Source organism: Balaenoptera borealis (assembly GCF_965194805.1).
Source record: "Balaenoptera borealis genome assembly, chromosome: 2".
NCBI lineage: Eukaryota > Metazoa > Chordata > Mammalia > Artiodactyla > Balaenopteridae > Balaenoptera > Balaenoptera borealis.
The window spans coordinates 132,421,536-132,445,378 of NC_138867.1; the positions used below are offsets into that span (position 1 = coordinate 132,421,536).

At 45.2% G+C, this 23,843-nt stretch overlaps 1 protein-coding gene across 1 annotated transcript in view; it reads left to right on the top strand.

Moving 5' to 3' along the window:
- Nucleotides 1-2,840: 2,840 nt before the first annotated feature.
- Nucleotides 2,841-23,843, top strand: part of LARP1 (La ribonucleoprotein 1, translational regulator) — an 88,388-nt gene continuing 67,385 nt past the window's right edge. Inside the window, exon 1 of the mRNA XM_082379053.1 lies at nt 2,841-2,940. The gene's annotated coding sequence lies outside the window, so the exon portion shown is untranslated. The remainder of the gene's footprint in view (nt 2,941-23,843) is intronic.

Consider the following 23,843-nt stretch of genomic DNA (forward strand, 5'->3'; position numbering starts at 1 on the left):
TTGTTTAGTTATTGTCTATGCCTGGTATTTGTACTATTCAACAGCAGAGCTGAATAAATAGTTGCAACAGAGACTAGAGCTATATAACCTGTAAAGTTTAAAATATTTGTTACCTGGCCCTTCAGAGAGAAGGTTTGTCAACCCCTGCGTCTAAAGTCTTGATCAGACTCCTGCTTGATTTTGGAGGCATGATTTCTTCATAGGAGGTGGTATTGATTCCATCAAAAGACCCATTATGTCAAGTTACTTCTGTTTTTGTAATACTTTCAGTTAGATCAACTAATTCATAACAAGTGATGATATCCCAAGTCAATCCTTCTTCCTTCCTTTTTCATTTTATTTGTTGGAATTCTTATGTAAAGAGCAGCTTCCTCTCCTTTACTATTTGGTTGCCTGAGGCTGAGGCACAGTTCTTACAGGAAAGACAGAACAAGTGCTTAATTGTTTCCTTTTATTTACTAGTTTTCAAAATAATGAATTGATTTCTTAATATCTTCTGAAGATGATCACTGAGGTTTTTTTGTTTATTTTTAAAATTTCCTTGTGGACGCATGGATTAAAATATATTTGATGTTTTTCAACTAATTGCAGTTATTTTCTTTAGTGATGCGCAAATTGTCCTGACTTTGGCCAAAGCGAGACTCTTCGGTTGCCTGCTGAGTCTCTTTGCCATAACTAGCTTCCTTGATTTTTGGCATTAAAAGATAGTCTAAGTACATATTGTGCATTTTCTGTCCTAAAGCTGGTATCAGCTATTCATTTGTTTGTTTGTTTATTGAGGAGCCTGGTTCCTTTTAGTGTGAAATAGTATTTAGAGACTACAGTCTGGACAATGAAGTTGCTTTCTAAAGTGTCGCTCATTGTTTCTAGACCTGAAAACAGAAGGCAGAGCTAGGGAATATGTGTCTGTTTTCAGATCAGCTGCATCAAAAATTCACACTGAAACTTCCATTTTAAACCCAGAATTATAAGATTTTCACTTAACCCCTTTCCTCCTTCATATGTGTCTCCTTTCTCTGGAGCCAAGTCCTGGTTTTCAACACCAGCAGCAGCAGGACTCACTTGCTTCATCCCACGCTACCTAGCCGACAGTCCCACAATAACAATTCCAATGCTGCCGCTAACAATACGATGACTGAAAACCGGCAGCCCTTTATAAACATCAGAGTGAAAAATTCTGAAAGTGAAACAGGAGAGGACCTCAGCAGGAAGGGTCTGTGCTGACCCCGTATAACTGTGTGGCAGTTTGCATTACTGCTGGAATTTTTAATACTGTATTCTGTTGGTCAGGATTTTGTTCTTCAGTGTGATCAACTCTTAAAATCATAGTTTTTGCCCTTTTAAGTGTCTAGAGAATGGAGAAACAGGAGGTTATAGCAGTGTAGGCTGGTGAGATGATTGTTGGGTTGGTAACCCACGTGTGCTGGTAAGCTCCAGGCTTCAGTTCCCCTCCCTAATACATGAGGATAAAGAGAGGAAGGAGATATTTGCAGGAGGGGCTTTGGGGCAAGTCAAGTCATCCCTCTGAATCATTTCCTTATCTATTAAAAAAGGGGGGCAGGGATTGGACTTTACTCTCGCCACAGCAGTTTTCTTTCTGTTCTCCAAACACACCTGCTCAGGGCCTTTGCACTTGTAGTTCCCTGTGTCTGGAACACTCTCTATCCAGCTCTTCCAGTGATTGGTTCCTTGTCATTACTCAAGTCTCACCTTCAATATCACCTCCTCAGAAAGTCTCTCTGACCACATAATGTACAATAGCAACAGCCATTACTTGGTCGTATCGCCTATTTCCTTTCTTCAGGGGACTGTTACCTATCTGATCTGTTTACTTGTTTAGGTCTAGCTCCCCTCTTTCTAGAATGCAAGCTCAATAGGAGTAGGATCCTTGACTTTCTTGTTCACTGATGTATCCTTAGGCCCTAAAGCAGGCCAGGCAGGCACAAGATAGTTGCTGAATAGTGATGCCTATTGAATGAATGAATTCCTGGTAAATGAATAGATGACTTAGAGAATCTCCAAAGTCCTTTCTAGCTCTAAGTGTGAGTGTAATACAATATACAATACAGCGAGTGTGAACTTACACACAAGCATGACTGTGCCATTTTACAGATGTGGAAACTGAGGCAGTGAGTGACTTGCCAAAGGTTTCACAGAGAAGGCAGTGGTGTGGTCTAGAGCACTGTATGGGAAGTCAAAAGCAGGGGATTCAGGTTTGGGTCCTCACACTAGTCAACCCTCCTTCGAATAGCCAGATGAACTCAACAAGCCCTTTACCTCTCCCAGCACGGTTTTTCCATCTGAAAGAGAAGGCGTACTGTTAACTCTGGTCTAGGGTGACTGTGAAATAATGAAGCTTCCTAAACTGAACAGTACTAAGCATTTTGCAGAATGTTTTGCCCTTTCTTTACTCCCATTTAATTCCTGGAGTTGGGGGCTGGGGAGGGGAAGGAAGCCCAGGACCAGGGCTGTGGAGGAGGGGCGAGCCAGCTGGTTGCCACAGTTTGTTTACTCCCTGGTCTGCCCCTAGCCTAGCAGCTCTCACCTGCTCAGGTAAGGAGGTAGGGGGAGCCTTGCTCAGCCAATGAACTTCTGTCCTCTTAAAGGCACCCAGCAGCTAGCAGGAAAACCAGCCCTGAGATCTGGAGAGCTCCCGGGCAGATGCCAGGAGGTAGCTGTGCAAGCTAGATGCAGCGAAGCCCTCTATGGCCACGCTGTGACCCCAGGCCTGGTCACTCCACGTCCTGGAGGGTGCTTTCTTCAGGGAGGCCTCCTCCACCTTGCCCAGAGCAGGCTTTCCAGGAGTCTCCCATGCCTAGCTGCCTCGGCAGGCACCTGGGGAGGAAAGACAGCGTGGCCTTGGCAGCTGCCGGCCAGGAAGGAGCCCACAGGTGCCAGGGAGAAGCCATTTCCCTATCCTGATCCCCTTCAGCAACCCCGGTGAGTCCTGATGCTCTGGCCTTCTCGAACCTCATCACAGAAGGGTGGGGTGGGAAGATGCCTCTCCTGAGGGGCAGAAACCTCGGGTGCCGGTTCCAGCCCTGCTGTGTGACCTTGAGCAAGTCACTCCAGCTCTCCGAACCTCACATGTCCCATCTGGGAAAATGAGGAGCTCACACTTCCACGTCAGCTTGCCCCTTGTATTACTTTCGCCTGTCACACTCCTTGTTTTGAAAGATTTTTGTCTGCCAAGCTGTACCTGTTACATAAGTCGTTAATTGGTTTTTCCCCTTGCATGTTAATTGGGGCCCTATCACAATCAATCAGTGTTTTCTGGTCAGCAGGAACAAACCCTGGCATTACCACTGAGCTGATGTAAGTTTAACCATAACAAAGAAATGTGGTGTTTTAGTCTGTGAGATCTTATCTAGGAGCAATATTTGATTTTCATTTGGCCTCTTGAAATAGGAGAAATAGGGCATGGCAAGTAGTTCCGGAGAATGGGGACCCTAGGTGAGAAGCCCCTAGATCTAGCTTGCCTGGTGTGTGAGGGTACCAGGCAGAAATACTGACTTCACACCCCAAGCCCAGCTTTGATCTCCACAATGCTGCCTGCCACATGGGATGCATTCTTGAAAGTGGGATCCTTTGGCCTGAAAACTTACTGTGTGGGGTTGGACTGTTCCCAGGTGTCCCCACACTGGGTTCATTCTCCAGCTCTGAGTGAGGCTGGGGAACCCTGGGTTGGGGAACTGAGGTCTCCCTCAAGCCTCTGCTGGTGGGTAGCCGGGGGTCGGGGGGGGAGGTGATGGGAACAAGTTACTGTGAGCGCAGGGCCTGAAAGCCAGGAGGGTACGTTGGACACAGCTTGTGCTGGGAATCAGGAAACAGGGCTAATCTGCATTGACTAGCTCTGTGACCTCAGGCTAGTCTCCTACCCTCTTTGAACCTCAGTTTTCCCATCTGTAAAATGGGGATTATAATCTTGGCAATGCTCACCTACCAGGATTATTCTTAGAGCCAAATAATATTGTGTATTTCATGGAAGCTTAAATTTCACAGTCTTTAAAATGCATCCAAAATTCAGAGATTAAAAGAACCACAAACATGCATTTTAGAATCGATGCAGTAGAGTAATGGATGTTCTGTAAAATGTGACCTCCATGATAAAGAATTATTTCAGTGATGAGGGAATGGTGACTGCTTGTTGTTTCTTTTCCTTTTTAAAAGTACTGTTTATTGGGATTTTTTGAAACGTAGACTCTTAAACAAAAAGCAGGGCAGAACAGCTCATTGAGTAATGGTATTTTCTAATGACTTCTGGAACTGAAACCCAGGCCTGGAATGTGGCCCTAGTACGTGAGGCAGTATGATATGTGGTTAGAGCGTGCACTTTGGAGTTACGCAATGTTGGGTTCAAATGCAGGCTGGGAGACTTACTGGTGACCTTGGGTGTAAGTCACTGTGCTTTTCTATGCTTCAGTCTCTTCTAAATTCTAAAATGGCATGGGGGGAATGTCACAAGTCCTGGCTGACATCGTTGTTGATAAGTTGGGGTTTAACGTAGGATAGGGACTCAGCACCCACATATATGTTCCACTAGAGATGCCCAGATCCAGAGGGCTTCTGACCCTTGGAGATTCAAGTGGGCCAGATAAACTGATTCAGGGCAAGACACTGCAGTCAGTTTCCCCATCTGGGGCCCCTCCCACCCTTGTCACCTTCTGGGGCAGAAGGAGGCTCCAGGGAGACGCTGGAGAAGCAAGTGCTTGGAACCAGTAAATTCCCCCGAGTGCATGGAGCTATTGCTGCTCCTTGCTTTGGGGGCCCAGCCACGGTCCTAGCCCCTTCTGTTTGGTCATTTGAGCCTCCTCACCCTGTGATCCCCTCTCCCGCAGCTCCCCGCTGAGCACATCAATCACAGGGAATGAAGTTCAGGGGTCGTGACAGTGTCTCCCCTCCCAGCGAGGCTGCAGGAGGATGAGGTGGAGTGAGAGCTGGAATAGAAGCTTCCCAGGAAAGGGAAAGGGAGCCCCTCTTGTCCAGGCTTTGGGCAGATGGTGTGTGAGAGTGTGCGTGTGTGTGCACATGAGCTAACAAAATTCAAGTTGAAAAATTCTAAGAGTGTGAAGGCCCCCAAGAGGTCATGTTAGCCAGCCCCCTGCTCTGGGCAGGAGTCTTTTCTAACCAACACAAGAAGGTTGCAGCTGTACCCCAGGGAAGCCTTCTAAACATCTTTCCTTGGTAACTAGCCATGGCATCTCAAAATCCTCCCCAGGGTGTGTACAGGCTATGTGTGCGCATGTTTGAGGGCCTTGGGTGTCTGAGTTAGAGTGCTATGGGCACTGAGCACTCAGACCTTGCAGAAAAATAAGTATGAGGTGGAGGGACTGCAGTGCGGTGAGGGATTTGAGGTTTTCTCCGATCACCATGAAGTTTAGAGGCACTTTGGAGGAGCTACATTTATGGGGTGCCTATTATGAGCTAATGATTGTGCCAGGTGTTTTAAACTCATTACCTCATTTAATCGTCACAGTAGCCCCTTCTATTATTCCCATTTTACAGATGAGAACACTGAGGCTCAGAGAGGCTACAAATCTTTTTTTTTTTTTTAGTTTTGGCTGCATCGGGTCTTAGTTGCGGTGCACGGGCTCCTTGTTGCGGCATGCGGGCTTCTCTCTACATGTGGTGTGCAGGCTCAGTAGTTGTGGCACGCAGGCTCTCTAGTTGTGGCCTGCGTGCTCAGTAGTTGTGGTGCACAGGCTTAGTTGCCCCGCGGCATGTGGGATCTTAGTTCTCCTACCAGGGATCGAACCTGCATCCCCTGCATTGGAAGGCGAATTCTTAACCACTGGACCACCAGGGAAGTCCCGAGGCTACAAATCTTGAATAAGATTGCTCAGCTAACAAGTGACAGAACTGTGATTCAGATCTTTATATGTCTACATCCAGAGCCTGGTCTCTTACCCATTCCACTGGTAGTTGCAAATCAGGCCAAATACTGAAGTTCCCAGGTGCATTTTGTTTGGCTTACACAGTATTTTGTTTTGTTGTAACATTTAAAAAATTTAGATGCCAACATTTGAAAATGCAGCTATTTAACATAAAAATCTAGGTTCTGATCTCTCTTTAAAGATCAGAAGGAAGACGTGGCACTATGGGTCCACATTCTCATAGCCAGCAATCAACTAGAACTGATGATCAGCAGCTGCCTTTAAATAGGGCGTGTGACCTCTAGTTTGCCACAGTCCTCACCACTCCCTACTCTTCCATCCAATCCACTTTCCCGTTTATGGTACCAGTCTGGCCCTACAGGCCTGTGGAGATCTGGGTTCTGGTCCTAGCACTTGAGCTGGCTATGACTTCAAATAAGTAATGGCATCTATCTGGGCTGTAGCTGTAACCTGGGCTAGGTAACACTCTGAAATAACATCCTAAGTGGCTTTCTGTGCTGCTTGGGGGAAAAGCCCTAAGTCTCCAGCACATCCACATTTTGGTGACCTGGCTGTGCAGGATCTGAGTCTGTGTACATTATGCCAGGAGTGGCTGGTGTTATTTGCTCTTTGTCACCATCATTCCACTGCACTACATGTGTGATGTCCCTGGTGACAGGACATTTGGCGACAGGTAGGGCCTGATGGCACCAATCCTGGTGTGGTGCCCATTCCTAACACTTTGATCAAAGAGTCTGACTTCCACGTGCCTCTGTTTACCTGTTCCAGAAAGCCAGATTGAGATTTCAAAATCTGAGTATCTTCTTCTGACCCCATTTTCACTATAGGGTGCGTGAGAGAAAATCTACAGCCCAGCTGAGAATGTTTTCTCTTTCTCTGTTAAACACACACACACATGCACACACGTACACACACACACACACACACACATACATATGGTTCAGAAATAGCCATGCTTTATAGGTCTTCCCATCTATCTAGTGTCTTGTTCACATTTCTGAGATCAGGTCTTTAGAGCCATGGAATAGTAGAGATGGAAATGTGTAGATCATCTAGTCCAATAATAGCAAATATATTTTACTTCGTTTGCTGATTCCTATCAATCCGTAGAACATTGAAAAGGCTTCTGAAGCTACATACGAGCATGGAATGGTCATATACTGAGATCTGTCAGTAATATCTACTGTGGGCATGGCAAGGGGTTGTAGCAGTACTTATGCCAGAAATTATACAGATATGAAAACTGGGCTGGGAAGGGGAGATGACTTACCCGAAATACTCAGCAAGACAAGGAAAAGTCAGATCCAGAAGCAGGATCTCTCTTGACCTGCAAGCCACTATTGCTTCCACTATATTAGCTCAGAGAAGGAAACTGAGGATAGGAGGGAAAATGACCGAAGCAAGCCAAGGACCCAGGAGTCCTGGTTCCCCCAAGAAGCCTGGCTGGGGTTGGAGCTAAGGAATTTAGCTCTGTCCCACTAGACCGAGCCCTGCCAGATGACCTGTTGGCTCCTGTTCCACTTCTTAGAGTCCCTTTGCTCCTGCCCCAGTTTCCTGTCTCATTTTCCTCAGGCTCAGAGAGTGCATGTCGCCTCCTGGGATCCTGAGTCCTACATGCCCTCTTTTGGGAACGAGCTCCCCAGCCCCCTCTGTTCTGGAAGAGAAGTCCTAAGACACAGGTTCTTAACCTTATTGATGCCATGGATTCCTCTGGCAACCTGGTGAAGCCTACAGACCCCTTCTCAGAGTGTTTTTAAATGCATAAAATAAAATACATAGGACTACAAAGGAAACCAATCATACTGAAATATGGTTAACAAGATAGTTTTAAAATTGTTTATGATATAATATGTACTTCATTAATACATTTAAAATGAGATTGGGCGGCAGATATAATAACCATTGTAATTTTAGAGTAATAATGAACATAAAAGATCTATGACAACTGTAATGTGATAGAAAAATACCTGTGATTTCTCTTGGTTTCACAGTCACAGGAACCATCAGAATTACTGTGGTCATCGCCTACATTCAAATGGAACGAAGTACTTAACTTGAGTTAGAGGGTAGTGAAAATAAAGATGGAAGTTTTCCCATGCAGACTCAGAGACACCCTGAATCCCGTCTGTGGTCCCAGGCTGAGGCTCCCTTGCTCTAGGGTGTTCAATCGGGAGTCTGCTAGTCCAGTGGTTTGCAAACTGTGGGCCATGGAACGCTGGGGATTTGGGGAGTGTCTCAGGCTGCCAAAGTATGGGGAAAAGGAGGACCACTGTCCAACCAGACAAACAGCCTCTGAATCCACCACCTCTGCCTTGCCTGAGCAGATTTTTTATTTGAGTTCATTTTGGTGGTTCATATGAGACCCCTTTGTAAAAAAGGGTTCACTTGTTCCTGTCTGAATGTCAAAAACCTTCACTTAGCCCTGCCTGCCTCTTCCTGTGACAGAAAGTAAAGCCAAGGCCTAGAGCAGTGAAGGGTGCTGGAGGCACATGGCGTGTGGTGGCAGGGTCGGGCTGTGGAGTCCAAGGAGGTGGTGGGAAGCAGCTGGGCGGGGGTGAACTTCCTGCTAGCTCTGCCTGCGAACCGTTCCGAGGAAGCAGTCGGCTGGGGCCAGGTGCGGGAACAAAAGAGTCAGGAGACCTTAATTCGGGGCCCTAGATCTGACACAACCTGGAGCGTCTTGGAGACAATAATATATGGATGTTGAGAGGACAAAATGAGAAAGTTTTTTGTTTTTTTTTTGTTTTTTTACTGAAGTATAGTTGCTGTTATATGTTACAGGTGTACAATATAGTGATTCACAATTTTTAAAGATTATACTCCATTTATAGTTATTATAAAATATTGGCTGTATTCCCCGTGTTGTACAATATATCCTTGTAGCTTATTTTATACCTCTTTGTAAGAGGTAAGTTTGTACCTCTTGCCTGCCCATTCGTTCTCTATGTCTGGAATCTGCTTCTTTTTTTTTTCTTTTTTTTAAACGTAGATTTTATTTATTTACTTTTGGCTGCGTTGGGTCTTCGTTGCTGCACGCGGGCTTTCTCTAGTTGCGGCGAGCGGGGGCTACTCTTCATTGCGGTGCGCCGGCTTCTCATTGCGGTGGCTTCTCTTGTCGCAGAGCATGGGCTCTAGGTGCGCGGGCTTCCATAGTTGTGGCTCGAGGGCTTCAGTAGTTGTGGCTCGTGGGCTCTAGAGCGCAGGCTCAGTAATCGTGGCGCACGGGCTTAGTTGCTTCGCGGCATGTGGGATCTTCCTGGACCAGGGCTCGAACCCGCATCCCCTGCATTGGCAGGCGGGTTCTTAACCACTGCGCCACCAGGGAAGTCCTCTTTTTTGTTATATTCACTAGTTTGTTGCATTTTTTAGATTCCACATATAAGTGATATCATACACTATTTGCAAAATGAGAAAGTTTTAAGAAACACAAAGAACTATTGAAAGGATTTTAATATATTTGTCTCTAAGCCAGAGACCCTTTTCTCAACTCTACCTTGGGGTCTTTCTTGCAACACCAGCAAACCCTCTCACCCACACAGTACGACCCCAGTCACCGAGCTCGCTGATGCAGTCAGATCTGTGGCTGAACAGCCAATCGGCCTGTCACCTCGTCTGCCAGTTGACCTCCTCAATTCCTCCTCTTTCTTGTCCCTGCTGCTGTGTCATGATCTCTGGCCTGCATTTCTCTAACAGCCCCCAGTCTCTCTCTCTGCTCCAGTCTGCCTTCCATGGGGCCCAGACACATTCTGACCGTAAGTTTTGACCATGTCCTCCTGCTTCAAGGCCTGTGATGTCTCCTCAGTGCACACAAGGCCAAGTCCTGCCTCCAGAGCAGGGCAACCCTAACTCCTCAGGATCTGCCTGCAGCCTCCCCCACCCTCCCTTTTCTAGCATTCCCCACCTCCTCTTGCAGGGGAACTGCTGCACTGTTTCCGGAGGCTTCCCTGCCTTCTGCCTGAGCCCAGACAATAGTGCAAGCCCTGGGAGCTGTGGGAAGACTAGAGGATTCGGGAAACCAGAGGCTGACGTGATGGGCAGGGGAGTGGAACGTGCAGAGGACTCCAAGGAGTTCTGCTGATAGGGGCAGGGGACAGGTGTGGCTCTGCCCTCTGTCTGGGCCAGACAGGGGTTATTTTCAGAGACCAGCCAGCGACGGTGCAGAGAGTTGGGAGCACCTTGCCCAGTCAGGGAGAGTCGACCATTTGCTACGCTTACCCAAACCAGAGGCAAAAACCAGGTCACCAGGAACAGAGTACAGCTGAGCAGTGGGGAATTCTGATTCTTAGAATGTCAGAGCTAGAAGGGACCCTGTGGATGTTTCCTCTAGTCTAACTCCTTTCTGCTTCAAACAGAAAGGTTAAGCCCAGAAACGGGGAATGACTTGCCCAGGGCCACACGAGTTTGAGGCAGAGCCTGGACTGGAGCTGATGTCTGATTTTCTTCCCAGTCTCCATCTCCTCGGCTCTGGCCTCTGAACTCCTACCAGGAGACTGAATAACTGGCCCAGGACTGATTTACCAACAGTGGATTAATGTGTCACTTCTAGGCAATGCAATGCTGGCTCTTACCAGGGGTTGTCAACACCTTAACCCAAAGGTCCCCAGAGACAGGTTACAAGTGTGCTGAGATATAACACCCTCAGGTCCCAGGTGGAGCCCAGGGTAGCCAGAGCCCCCAGCTCTGTTGGGACAGTCACCTGCAGGCCTCAAACAGGCTCATTAGGTTAGCCCAGCGGGTATCCAAATGTTATCATGTACTGTGATGGGAAAAGTCAGGAAGCACTGTCTTCACTCCAAGGCACGAGTACTTTTAGGGGTGGTGTGGGCGAAGGTGGGGAGAGGGGGAGTCTGAAGACACAGATTCTAGTTCTAGCTGTACTGTTTCCTTCTAACTTGTATATTCTGGGTGGGGTAGGGGGGGATAACAGGAGAAAAAAATAAGAGGTACTTTTATTAAGGTATCTTTCAAAGAGTTCTTTAAGTAGGTATTATTATCAGCTCCATTATACAGATGAGGAAACCGAGTCAGGGAACTAAAGGGACTTAGCCAAGATCCCACAACTAGGGAGAGGTGGAGCTTAGATTTGAGTCTGAGTCTGTCTTTCTCTGGATTCTGTGCTCTTAACTGCTCTGCCATATGGACATGTTTGGGGACTAGTGGCAGAGAAAGATTTGGGGCCTTTCAATCCTAGTTCCCTGACATCAGGGCTGCTGAGTCTCCAACCACCCCAGTCTGCCAGGAAAGGGGAGGCCCAGTCTGCGAAAGGGGAGACCTTTCGCAGGAGGGAAGCAGGCAGTAGGGTCCTGAAGACCCTGAAGAAGTAAAGACTACCCCGACCCTTGCCTTCATGGGTGTGAGATAATCAGCAGGACTTGGGGTGGGTGTTTTGCATGAAGAAAACCATGATCCTGCAGTATAGTCCCCACTCCCGAGGGAGGGAAAGGTAGTAAGACATCATTGGGTGCCTCACTACCTCCGAAACTCATGGAAATAAGGCACCTTGTTCACCATGCCGACCCTCCGTTAAAAAATAACCTCTAGGGCTTCCCTGGTGGCGCAGTGGTTGAGAATCCGCCTGCCAAGGCAGGGGACACGGGTTCGATCCCTGGTCCGGGAAGATCCCCCATGCCGCGGAGCAACTAAGCCCGTGTACCACAACTACTGAGCCTGTGCTCTAGAGCCCGTGAGCCACAACTATTGAGCCCACGTGTCGCAACTACTGAAGCCCGCGTGCCTAGAGCCCGTGCTCCGCAACAAGAGAAGCCACCACAATGAGAAGCCCACACACCGCAACGAAGAGTAGCCCCCGCTCGCCGCAACTAGAGAAAGCCTGCGCACAGCAACGAAGACCCAACACAGCCAAAAATAAACAAACAAAATAAATACATAAAAAAAAAATAACCTCTATTTTTAGATCCAGTGATTCAGCCAAGTACCTTATTATACACATTGGCTCACTTTCATCTTCTCAACAGCGCTATCTTGAGTGTTTCCTGTTATTATCATTGCCATTTTACCAGGTGAGGAGTCTAAAGCTCCAAAAGTTCATGGAAATTTTCCAAGCCCACACAGTTGGCAAATGACAGAGCTGGGATTTAAACTCAGGTCTCCTTGACACCCAAGCCCATGAGGCTCTTGACCATTATATTGTAGTGCAATATGGCAGAGTGGGGAAAAGCCCTGTTCTGGTTCTGGAGTCAAGCCCCAGGTAAGCCAGTGACTTCTTAATGGACTTTAGTCAGGGAACGTTTGGGCAAGTCTTCTCTGGGCCCAATATCTAGGATTATAGAAGGGTAATTCTAATTCTGCCTACAGTTTAAAATTATGAAATTGAAAGCAACTTACAAACTGATATCCATTTATTCAAATAGTGTCTCTTAAGAACTTAAAGCAAGTGAGGACTTGGCACTGCAAAGAAGAATAAAGCATGGTTCCAGCCCACTGAAAAATATAACATAAATGTTAGGTGAACAAGAGTCTTTTATTTCTAATAATTATGGTAGCTTATTGAAGATCCACCCTCCCACTGGAAATTGTTAAAATAGCTGAAAAAAATAAATGTGTCTATGTATGTATATTTGAAGACATTGGAGAACTACCAAAACAAGAATGACCTGAGGGGCAAAGATTCCAGAGGTAAGGGAAACGCAGAGAGGTAAGCCCCATATCCAGCTGCCACTGTGCCCTTCAGTATGCTGTTTCTCAAGAGATGGCTAAGAATCTGAGCAGAGCATCTGGAGATGTTATGAAGCTGGGGTATAAAAATTGGATTTCTAGGTCTACCAAGCAGGAGTGTCCCTAATAAACACTCCAAGTTTTCAAATGTAACCCCCAAAGGGCTACACCCTAGGAGTAGAAGTGAATTAGAAATTGACCAGCCCCAACAGAACTGAAGACTAACATCTAATCAGTTAAATCTCCTTTGTATGACTTAGGTTTAAATGCCTGCCAGAAGCAAAAGTAAAAATCTCTCTGAAGGAAGATAATACCATCAAGGGCCTCAAATTTTCCTATAATTTTTTTCATACGCAATATTTAGCATTCAATCACAATTTACCTGACATCTCAGTAGACAAGGGCAAATGGTTGAAAACCAAGAGGAAAAAATAGACAATCGAAATAGGCCCACAGAAGATCCAGATATTGGCATTATAAGACATGGACTTTAAAACATGTGATTAAAGGGAATTCCCTGGTGGTCCAGTGGTTAAAAATCTGCCTTCCAATGCAAGGGACTTGGGTTCCTTAGTTGGGGGAATAAGATGCCACATGCCGCAGGGCAACTAAAACTTTGTGTCGCAACTACTGAGCCCGCGTGCTCTATAGCCCGTGCGCCACAACTAGAGAGCCCACGTGCCGAAACTACTGAGCCTGCGTGCTCTGGAGCCAGTGCACCACAACTACAGAGAAGCCCACATGCCACAACGAAGAGCCTGCATGCTGCAACAAAAGATCCCACATTGCTGCAATGAAGATCCTGCGTGCCGCAACTAAGACCCAGTGCAGCCAAATAAATAAATAAATAAATAAAACGTGATTAATATGTTTAAGACATTATATGAGAAGATGGAGAATTTCAGCAGAGAACTAGAATCTATCAAGGAGAATCAAATGGAAATTCTAAGCCTGAAATACAATAACTGAAATTAAGAACTCAAAAGTATGGAAGATTACAGTATATAGTACAGCTAAAGATGAAATTAATGAACTGAAAAACAGGTCAGTAGAAAATATTTAAACTACAGCACATGTAATACAAGTCATATGGAACATGGTGAAAATGTGTAAATACAAATAACTGAAGTCCCATTGGGAGGGAGGCAGAGAGAAGGAGAGAGGGAAAAGAAGAAGAAAGAGGAGGAGGAAGAGGAAGAGAAGGAATAGAAGAAGAAGGAAGAAAAGGATGAAGGAAGAAAGGAGAAGGAGAATGGGGAGGTAGAGGTGGAGGGGAGAGACTTGAAGAGAAATGAAGCGATACCAGAAGCAGTATTTGATGGTCAATGATTTTCCAAAGCCGGTGAAAGACATTAAGCCACAGATTTAAGAATCACTTTCAACCCCAAGCAAAACAAATATAGAGAAACTGAACTAGGGCCTACTGTGTTATAACTTCTAAAAACCAAAGATAAGGGGGAAATTTTTGAAGGCAGCAGCAGTAATATTGACAGGTTCTCAACAGAAGTTATGAAAGCCAGAAGGCAATAGAAAGATATCTTCAAAGTGACAAGTGAGTATCAATATTGTGTGAGTATAGATGAACGGTTCTTAAGTTTTAATATGAGTATGAATCACCTAGGCTGGGATAGGGAGAGGAGTGTTAACATTTTAGATTCTCATATTCTGCCCCAGATATTTGGATTTAGCAGCTCTAGAGTAGAGTCAAGGAATCTGCTTTCAGGAAGTATTCTGCTGCTTCTGATGCAGTGGGTCTGTGGTAGTTGTTAGCAGTGATGGGAACAACAGTTCCTCCCATTCCTGTACCCATGCCCATTTGCAGTATGACTTTGCCACAAGAGATAGAGTTTAGTTTTTCTCCTTTGAATCTGGGTTTGCCGTATGGCTCACTTTGACTAATAGATATCAGTCGAAGTGATATCATGGGACGTCTGAGCCTTGGCCTCAAGAGGCCTTGCATTTTCAGCATTAACCCTTTTCGAGTCCAGCTGCCATGTAAAAAAAATTTGAGCCTATCCTGCTGGAGACATATGGGGAGCAAGGCACAGCCAGTAGCCAGCACCAATCACCAGATAGATGAGTGAGGCATGGATCTGTCTGGGTCCAACCAGGACAGAGAAACTACACAGTATTTGAACAGGGAAAGTTTAATATAAATAATTATTCATTATAACAGGAGGTTTGGAGAAACAAGGGACTCACTAATAAGAAGTAAAGAGAACTCTAAAGAATATAGGAATAGCAGATATAAGGAGCGGCAACTATCCCTAGAGCTGACATAGAGCACCTGAGGAAGAGCCTCCCCCTTTGCCCCAGGGCTGAGATCCAGATCTCGTTGGAGAGGACTTGGCTGTGCCCACTGAATGGCAGAGAAGTCACTGTGGTACCATGTCACGCCAGTGGACTTGGTAGAAATCATCCTCTGAAAGTTGCCGGAAATGTGCCACCTCAGTTATCAAGAAAGCCATTCATATAGAAATGTCTCACCAGAGACACTTTGCTACAAAAATCCCTTGACAAGAACTCCCGGGGAAGCCTCTGGCTGCTGTGAAGTGCAGGAGCCTGATGCTGGAGAAGCCATCTTTTGGAGGAGCTGGGCCTGGAGACCCACATACAGTGCAGGAGCCTGGTGAGCCTGCACACTGAAACCAGGAAGCAAAAAACCTTTCTTACTTTAATGTCTCTCCAGTTCCCTCTACTGACAAAATTAAGCAGCATGCCAAGAAAAGGATATTTAAAGGGCCCAGATTCATTTTCCTAGAGCAGGCAAAAAGGGTGAACAGCAAGGCCATTTGGACTATCCAGCCCCAGTCAGTCTCCATGACTATAACTGCATGAGCGACCCAGATGATACTAGCAGCACTCTCTAGCTGAACCCAGCCCAAACTGCCAACTCTCAGAATTATGTGCAAATGAATGTAGTTGTTTTTAAGCCCTAAGTTTTTTTGTTTTTTTTTAAATAAATCAATAAAGTTATTTATTCTATTTTTGGCTGCGTTGGGTCTTCGTTGCTGCAAGTGGGCTTTTTCTAGTTGCGGCGAGCGGGGGCTACTCTTCATTGCAGTGCGCGGGCTTCTCATTGTGGTGGTTTCTCTTGTTGCGGAGCACAGGCTCTAGGTGTGTGGGCTTCAGTAGTTGTGGCTCACAGGCTCAGTAGTTGTGGCACATGGGCTTAGTTGCTCCGCAGTATGTGGGATCTTCCCGGACCAGGGCTCGAATCTGTGTCCCCTGCATTGGCAGGTGGATTCTTAACCACTGCGCCACCAGGGAAGTCCCAAGCCCTAAGTTTTGAGATAGCTTGTTGATGCAAAATATTGTAATACCAACGTTGTGAGTAATCTGGAATGTTTTCCATTTCCCACTCTTCAGTCTGTACAGTTCCCTCTGCCCAAAGTGACGTTCTTGGCCCTGTCTGCCTAATGAATGTATCTTCCTGCAACTACTTAATTAATTAATGTTTTATTGACTTACAGCATCTATGTAGAAAAGTACACAAGTCATAAACCTACAGCTTGATACATTTCCACCAGTTGATTATGCTTTGTAAACTACAGTCAGATGCCTGCCCCCGTGCTCCATTCCGGTCACTAGCCATGCCCCCAAGGATAAGCACTGTTTTGACTTCTTATACCATGGTAAGTTTTGCCTGGTTTTGCACTTAATGTCAATAGATCATACAGTGTGTTCTCTTTTGTGTCTGGCTTCTTTTGCTCAAAATTATATCTGTGAGATTCATCCACATTGCTCTGTGTAGCTATAGTTTATTTTCATCACTGTATAGTTTTCAATTTTGTGAATATACTACAGTTTATTTATCTATTCTATTGGTGGATATGTAGGTTGTTTCCAGTTTGGCCCTATTACGAAAAGTACTACTGGCACGTGCCTTATGGTGAACTTATGTATGTATGTACTTCTGTTGGTTATTCTTAGGAGTAGAATTATTGGGTATGGAGCACTCTCACAGTATATTAAAACTTTTTAAAAATCAAAATATAAAGTGGTATGCATAGATTAGCAACAATCATATGAAAGGAGGGAAAAAAATAAATACCTATGCATGGAGTAAAAGAAGATATTAGAAGAGAAAAATAAAACAAAATGTTGACATGGTTTATAAAGGAAATAGGGGTGATTTTTTTCCTCTTGACATACTGTCTTTCCCAGTAGTTGTATAATGACCATGTACTCTTTTATAATCAAAAGAAACACTTAATCCTATTGATCTCCAAAGTCTTGCTCAAATGCCACCTCCTTCCAAGTAGCCTTCCAAATAACATAGCCAGATCACCATAGCCAGCCAGTGTCTTACTTCATTTTTACACTTTCTAGAGCAAAACCACATTGCAGCAGGAACACAGTACCTTACCTAGAGAAGGTGCTGTCAAAATGTCTGATCCTTTCCCTATAGTCATATAAATTTCAGCAGCAGCTCACATTTCTCAAAAGAGTACCCCAGTTTGCCAGTAAGAAGGCAGGGATCTGAACCCAGATTACCATCTCCATTTTCAATTTGAAAGCCCTTGACGCTGGAAGGGTTAAGCAATAGGCCCATTGTCACTCAGCAAATCTTTGGAAGAGGCATTCTAAACAGCTCATTCAGGAAAGAGAAATCTGGTGCAAAGCATATAATCCAAGTATATTTTGAACAGAGCAAAGAGCAGGGGAAGAGATTAAGAAAAAAAACAAACATTTGGAAACTTCAGCTTTGTATTACCAGCTCTGTAACTTTGAGCAAGTTAATTTACCTCTCTGAACTTCGGTTCCCTGTCTGTCACATTGGAAGGATGACAGTGGACTAATTTCCTGCATGGCAAATAGGGTTCAACTCTGATTAGGTGGTGGCGGCTGCCTCGAGTGCTGTGTTAAGAAGGATTCTGAGGACAAGGCCAGGCTTAGTGGGGAAGGGCGCTATGGTTGACTGATAATTCCTGCCATGAGCAGGGGATTTGTAATTGGTATATGTTCATTCGAAATTGATTTGTCTTTCCTGGACATATTCCTCTTCAAGATCCTTTCCAGTCCTGTGTTCGGAGTTCCTGGGTTTAGATCTGTTCGTGTTTGGTGGGCATAATATTCATCCCATAGGCAATCCTCTTAATTCCAAAGGGGAAGGAGTTTTAATTATCTTCTGAAACTATAGACTTCGTCTCCAGCAATGTATGTGATATATATTTAAGTTATCCGTAAGACTCTCAGAGATCCTTAGAGATGAAAATGTCTGGATACAAAGTGTTAATTACATAATTGTAATAATTCTTTTGAGATAAATCATATTATGACAGTTGCCACATTTGACAGCCTTTCCTGTCGCACATTCCCCTCCCCTCCAGTTAAACTTGGTCCCAGGAAGTGAGTGTGTATCCCGACTGGTGTAGCAGGCAGTGGAGTCAGTATATAGGTGAAGAAGGGGAATGTCCTGGGTACTGTACCAGGGTCTCAGACCGCTCCGAGTCCCCAAGATTGGCTCATTAGCTCTGTCGGGACTCACCTGGAATGTTACATGGCTTGGGATTTCTGGAGGGAGGTTGATCTTTGCCCTGTCTTTGAAACAAATATCCTATAACCTGTGGGAGAGTGAGAGGTATTGTCTGAACAATCTAAGTAACACATAAATTATATGTCTGTGGCTGACAAGGCACTCATAAACTGGATGACAGATAAGCACATCATGCGGGTCTAGCAGAATAGTCAGGCTGTCAACACAGGCTTTGGAATCAGACTGCTGTGAGATTGAACATACCTCTGACATTTATAAATCAATTTGCACCAGTCACTTAACCTCTGTTTTCTCATCTGCAGAATGGGTTTAATAATAGCACCTACTTCAGAGGGTTATTGTGTGACATAACTCATGAAAAGCACAAGTGTCTGGCACAGATTAAGCTTGCCCTACATAGGAAATATTACTATTATCTTAAAAATAATTATTAGCAGTGATTTCTAATTATATATGAAATAAAACTCAAAAATACGAATTCAGGGACTTCTCTGGTGGCGCAGTGGTTAAGAATCCGCCTGCCAGGGCTTCCCTGGTGGCACAGTGGTTAAGAATCCGCCTGCCAGTGCAGGGGACACGGGTTTGAGCCCTGGTCCGGGAAGATCCCACATGCCACGGAGCAACTAAGACCGTGCGCCACAACTACTGAGCCTGCGCTCTAGAGCCCGTGAACCACAACTACCGAAGCCCACGCACCTAGACCCCGTGCTCAGCAACAAAGAGAAGCCACCACAATGAGAAGCCCGCGCACTGCAACAGAGTAGCCCCCGCTCACCGCAGCTAGAGAAAGCCCGCGCACAGCAACGAAGAGCCAACGCAGCCAAAAATAAATAAATAAATAAATCTATTTTTTTAAAAAAGAGTGTTTAAAAGAATCCGCCTGCCAATGCTGGGGACACCGGTTTGAGCCCTGGTCCGGGAAGATCCCACATGCCACGCAGCAACTAAGCCCGTGCGCCATACCTACTGAGCCTGCGCTCTAGAGCCCGCAAGCCACAACTACTGAGCCCACATGCCACAACTAATAAAGCCTGCGTGCCTAGAGCCCATGTTCCACAACAAGAGAAGCCACCACAACGAAGAGTAGCCCCAGCTCGCCGCAACTAGAGAAAGCCTGCGCGCATCAATGAAGACCCAATGCAGCCAAAAAAAAAAAATTAATTAATTAATTAAAAAAAATACGAATTCAACTTCTGTAAACTTTGTGGACATCAAGACAGGGGCTGGAATGGGGTGCAGTTTTTTTTGTTGTTTTAATAAGTAACAGAATGCTCTGTTTAAAAAAGTTAGAAAATACAGATTGGCCAAAAGAACAAAATCAGTACTCAGAAATAACCACTGTTTATCTTTTGGTGTATATCCTAATGATGATGACATACATGTATTAAAACAAAAAAGGACATTTGACACAAATAGTATCACACTGAACAAGCTGTTTTATAGCCAGCTATTTTTCAATGAGTAAAGGGAGGTCTACAGGCAAATTACTGGGTTTTTGTTTGTCTGGTTTTTTTCTTATTGTAATAAAAGCCACCTAACATAACATTTTCCATTTTAAAGTGTACAGCTCAATAGTGTTAAGTATATTCACAGTGTTGTAAAACAGATCTCCAGAGCTTTTCATCTTGCAAATCTGAAACTCTGTACCCACTAAACAATTCCCCTTTCCCCCTTCCCCCAGCCCCTGGCAACCACCATTCTACTTTATGTTTCTGTGAGTTTGAATATTTTAGATGCCCCATATAAGTGGAATCATACAGTATCTGTTGTTTCGTGATTGGCTTATTTCACTTAGCATAATGTCCTCAAGCTTCATCCATGTTGTAGCATGTGGCAGAGTTTCCTTCCATATTAAGGCTGGATAGTATTCCATTGTATGTATGGACCACATTTGTTTATCCATTCCTCCACTGATGGAGTTTGATGTTGTTTCTACCTCTTGGCTATTATGAATAATGCTGCTATGAATATGGATATGCAAATAGCTCTACAAGACCCTGCTTTCCATTCCTTTGGTTATATATCCAAAAGTGGGATTGCTGGATCATATAGCAGTTCTTTTTTTTTTTTTTTAATATTTATTTATTATTTGATTGCACTGGGTCTAAGTTGCAGCAGGCAGACTCCTTAGTTGTGGCTCATAGGCTCCTTAGTTGAGGCTTGCTGGCTCCTTAGTTGCAGCACGTGGGCTCATTAGTTGCAGCACGCAGGCTCCTTAGTTATGGCATGCAAACTCTTAGTTGTGACGTGCATGTGGGATCTAGTTCCCTGACTAGGGATCGAACCTGGGCCCCCTGCATTGGGAGTGCAGAGTCTTAACCACTGTGCCACCAGGGAAGTCCCCATATAGTAGTTCTATTTTTAATTTTTTTGAGGCAGCTACCTACTGTTTTCCATAGTGTTTGCATCATTTTACATTCTCATCAACAGTGTACAAGGGTTCCTATTTCTCCACATCCTCTCCAACACTTATTTTCTTTTTCTTTTTTGATAGTAGCCATCCTAATGGGTATGAGGTGAACATATATATTGTTTTAACACAATCCTAGGGGGAATGCTTAAAATCCTCAAAAGAGCAAACCCTTTTGATACTGAGAAATGTGGAATCTTCCTTTTTATGTATAAATGACTAACAACCTTTCTGAAGCTTATAAAATTTAATCTCATCAAACATATTCTGCTTTGTGGATAAGCCTCCCATCACTCCAAAATTTAGGGTGTTTACTTATCGAAGGACAGTTACTAGTTTTGTGATGTTGCAGCAGGTCAGCCCTTGATACTTGCTTTCTCCTTCTCAAAAACCAAACTACTTCCCAATGTCTCTCTCTTTGATCTCCTCCAAGCCTTTAATCTCCTCCTCCTTCTCTGGTTCCCATCCCTGCCCTCTCCTCTTGAATGAGGTATTTTCCATTGTTCCAACTTTCCAGCCTGGTTCCAACCCCTTCCCCTCAGCCCTCCCTGGCAGAGGCCCTGAAATTCCCCTACTTCACTCACACACTGGGTCCCAGGAACCCTCAGATCTTTGTCTCTGGCTTCAGGCCCTTGGTTAACCTGATCCAGGAAGCTGCTGGGGTGGTGGGGGGAGGTCTGCACGTGCATGTGCGTGAGCGCCTGTGTGTGTGTCTAAGGTGAGATACTACAAGCTGTCATTCCTTTGCAGACTTGGTTCCCACGTGTGCATCTCACCACACTGAATATCATCCTATTGTGGAGACACATTCTTTTTCTCACAACCTGACCCCTATATGCCAGTCAGCATCTAATCTGGACCCTCTGAAGAAACAGTCGGCTGTTAAAATGCCCAAAGAAACCATGTCTGAGAGACCATGCTGGCTCCTATGTGCTACCTTTCTAAAGACTTTTCTTGAGCCCTTTATGGTATACTTTTTTTTTTTTTTTGCCATAAATGCTGACCTTAGACATTGATCCCCTCATGAAATAGAACTCCGCCATACCATTTTATCATTTTTAAAAATTGTGTTTGGGACCTCCCTGGTGGTCCAGTTGTTAAGACTCTGCGATTCCACTGAAGGGGGCACGGGTTCGATCCCTGGTTGGGGAACTAAGATTCCGCCTGCCACGCAGTGCGGCCTAAAAAAAAAAAAATTGTGTTAAATTTACAACAATATACTGTACAGATTTTCTCATTTTTGCTTTTTTTTTTTTTTACTGTACAGATTTTAAGTTTACAGTTCAATGAGTTTTGACAAACATAAACCCCTATGAATTACAAGATTTTGATACACAGTCAGCTAATTTAGAGAAATTGCAAGAGTCCACAGAACTGTTGGAAAGAGTATGGAGTTTGGAGTCAAGAGACCTGGTTACCAAGTCAAGCCTCACATTAACCAGCTGTGTGACTTTGGGCCCGTGCCCTCGCCTCTCTAGGCCTTGGTTTCTGATCTGTACAGTGAAGAGGCTGTCTCTGGGTCCACATGGCATAACAGGTATTGAACAAAGGTCACACAAGATTCCTGACATTATGCAGAGCTACTGTGTCCTGCTGATATTTGCAAAAGTGAATGCGCATCACCTGGATCCTGCCAATCAAATTGCTGAAAAAGAGAAACTGAAGAAACAATAATTATAACAATAAACAAAGATGGCAGAAATCAGCCAAACCAAGCCCTACATCTTGTAAGAATGTACCAAATGCTTGTAAGTAAGCCCTTCTCAAATTTGTTTGCTCTGGTACATTAATAAAAGAAGATTCTGAAAGGATTAGCTTCAAATTCACAAGTACCCAAAACACACTGTTTGCCAAATAGGTTGAGTTTAGCTCTTTTGCTGTTTGGAATCTAATGTGCCTTGCTGAAAGAGGAAAGGGCTTCTCTGACAACATAAGATGAACCCCTCTCATTTAGATAGCATTTTTCACTTTTCAAAGCCTTCTTGTCTATTTCTCATTTGTTCTGTATGACAGAAAGCAGGACAGGGATTATCCGTCCCCTTTTTTCAGGTGAGGCTCCTGAGGCCCGGAAGGATGAAGTGAATATTCTTACAGTCACCAGCGAGCACAGCCCTCTGATTTCCCAGCCCTATGTTTTTGGGCTGTGCCCCACTCTTTTGCAAACAAATCAACCAACCCTGAGAACAGAGTCCAAGAAGAACTAAAAACAATAACAAAACCAAGAAGAACATTCATAGGTGGCAGTTAACAGTAACAAACATTTATGGCCTTCCCACCAGGTATTAACACTTGCAGTTCTCCCAGCAGCCCAACGAGTGTTCTGTCTGTTTCACAGAAGAGGAAATGGAGGCACCAAGAGGGCTCCTGGCTTGCTCAAGCTCACAAAGCAAGGAGGTTGTGGAGCTGAGATTCTGCCCAGGCCACCTGGCTCAGAGCCCTGGCCGTTCACCCCCATGCTACACTGCCTGCTGTTTCACTGTGCTGCCGAGTAAAGAGTTTTGATTTGACAAAGCTGTTGATTGACAAGATGAGCAGCTCTGAGAGGGCGTGAGGCCTTTATTCTGGGCACTTCGAGTGGAATCAAGGTGATGGTGGTCATTACTGAGCACTGTTTAGGGCAGGTAGGGTGTAGGCAGAGGGCTGGTCAGTTGTCCTGGAAGGTCCCTTCTAACCAGAGAGTGTAGGGTTTGACGAAATCTCTCATAGATCCCAATCTTTCAGTTCATGACAGTGACAAGTCCTCCTGGCTCTCAAGCTTCTGGCTTGAACATCCTCTCCCAGCCCGTCCTGCCTGCCAACCATCCCCTCCTCGTGGACACTGGGATCAGTGAGTTGGGAGAACAGGTGGCTGTGCATGGATCATCCTGGAAATCTGACAGCATGGTCTCCAGCCCAGGGACTAGGGAGGAGGGACAGCAGAGCACTAAATTACAGGGTGTCTGCCACCTGATTAAATCAGCGCGAGCGTCCAGTGCTGTGGAGATGCAGCACGCCAGGCTCACTCCTGGGCCCAAGGCCCAGATGTTAGTCACAGAACCACAGTCAGAGCGCCAAGGGCCCTCAGCAGCCCCTCACCCAGCCACTGCATTTCACATGTGGGGATACTGAGGCCCAGAGAGGGGAAGCAACTTGCCAGAGACCACACAGCATTCCTTCAGCAAAATATTAAGGGTCTGCTGTGCCAAGCACTGTGCTTGTGACTGGGAATACTAAGGGTGAACAAAATAGCCACGAGCTCCAGGCTCACAGTTTACATGTTAGTGGAGGAAATGGGAAAAAGCAGAGATTGTGATCTGTGCTATGAAGCACACGAAGTACTTCAGCCAAGTCGATTAAGGGAGGTCTCTCTGGGAAGGGGCCATTT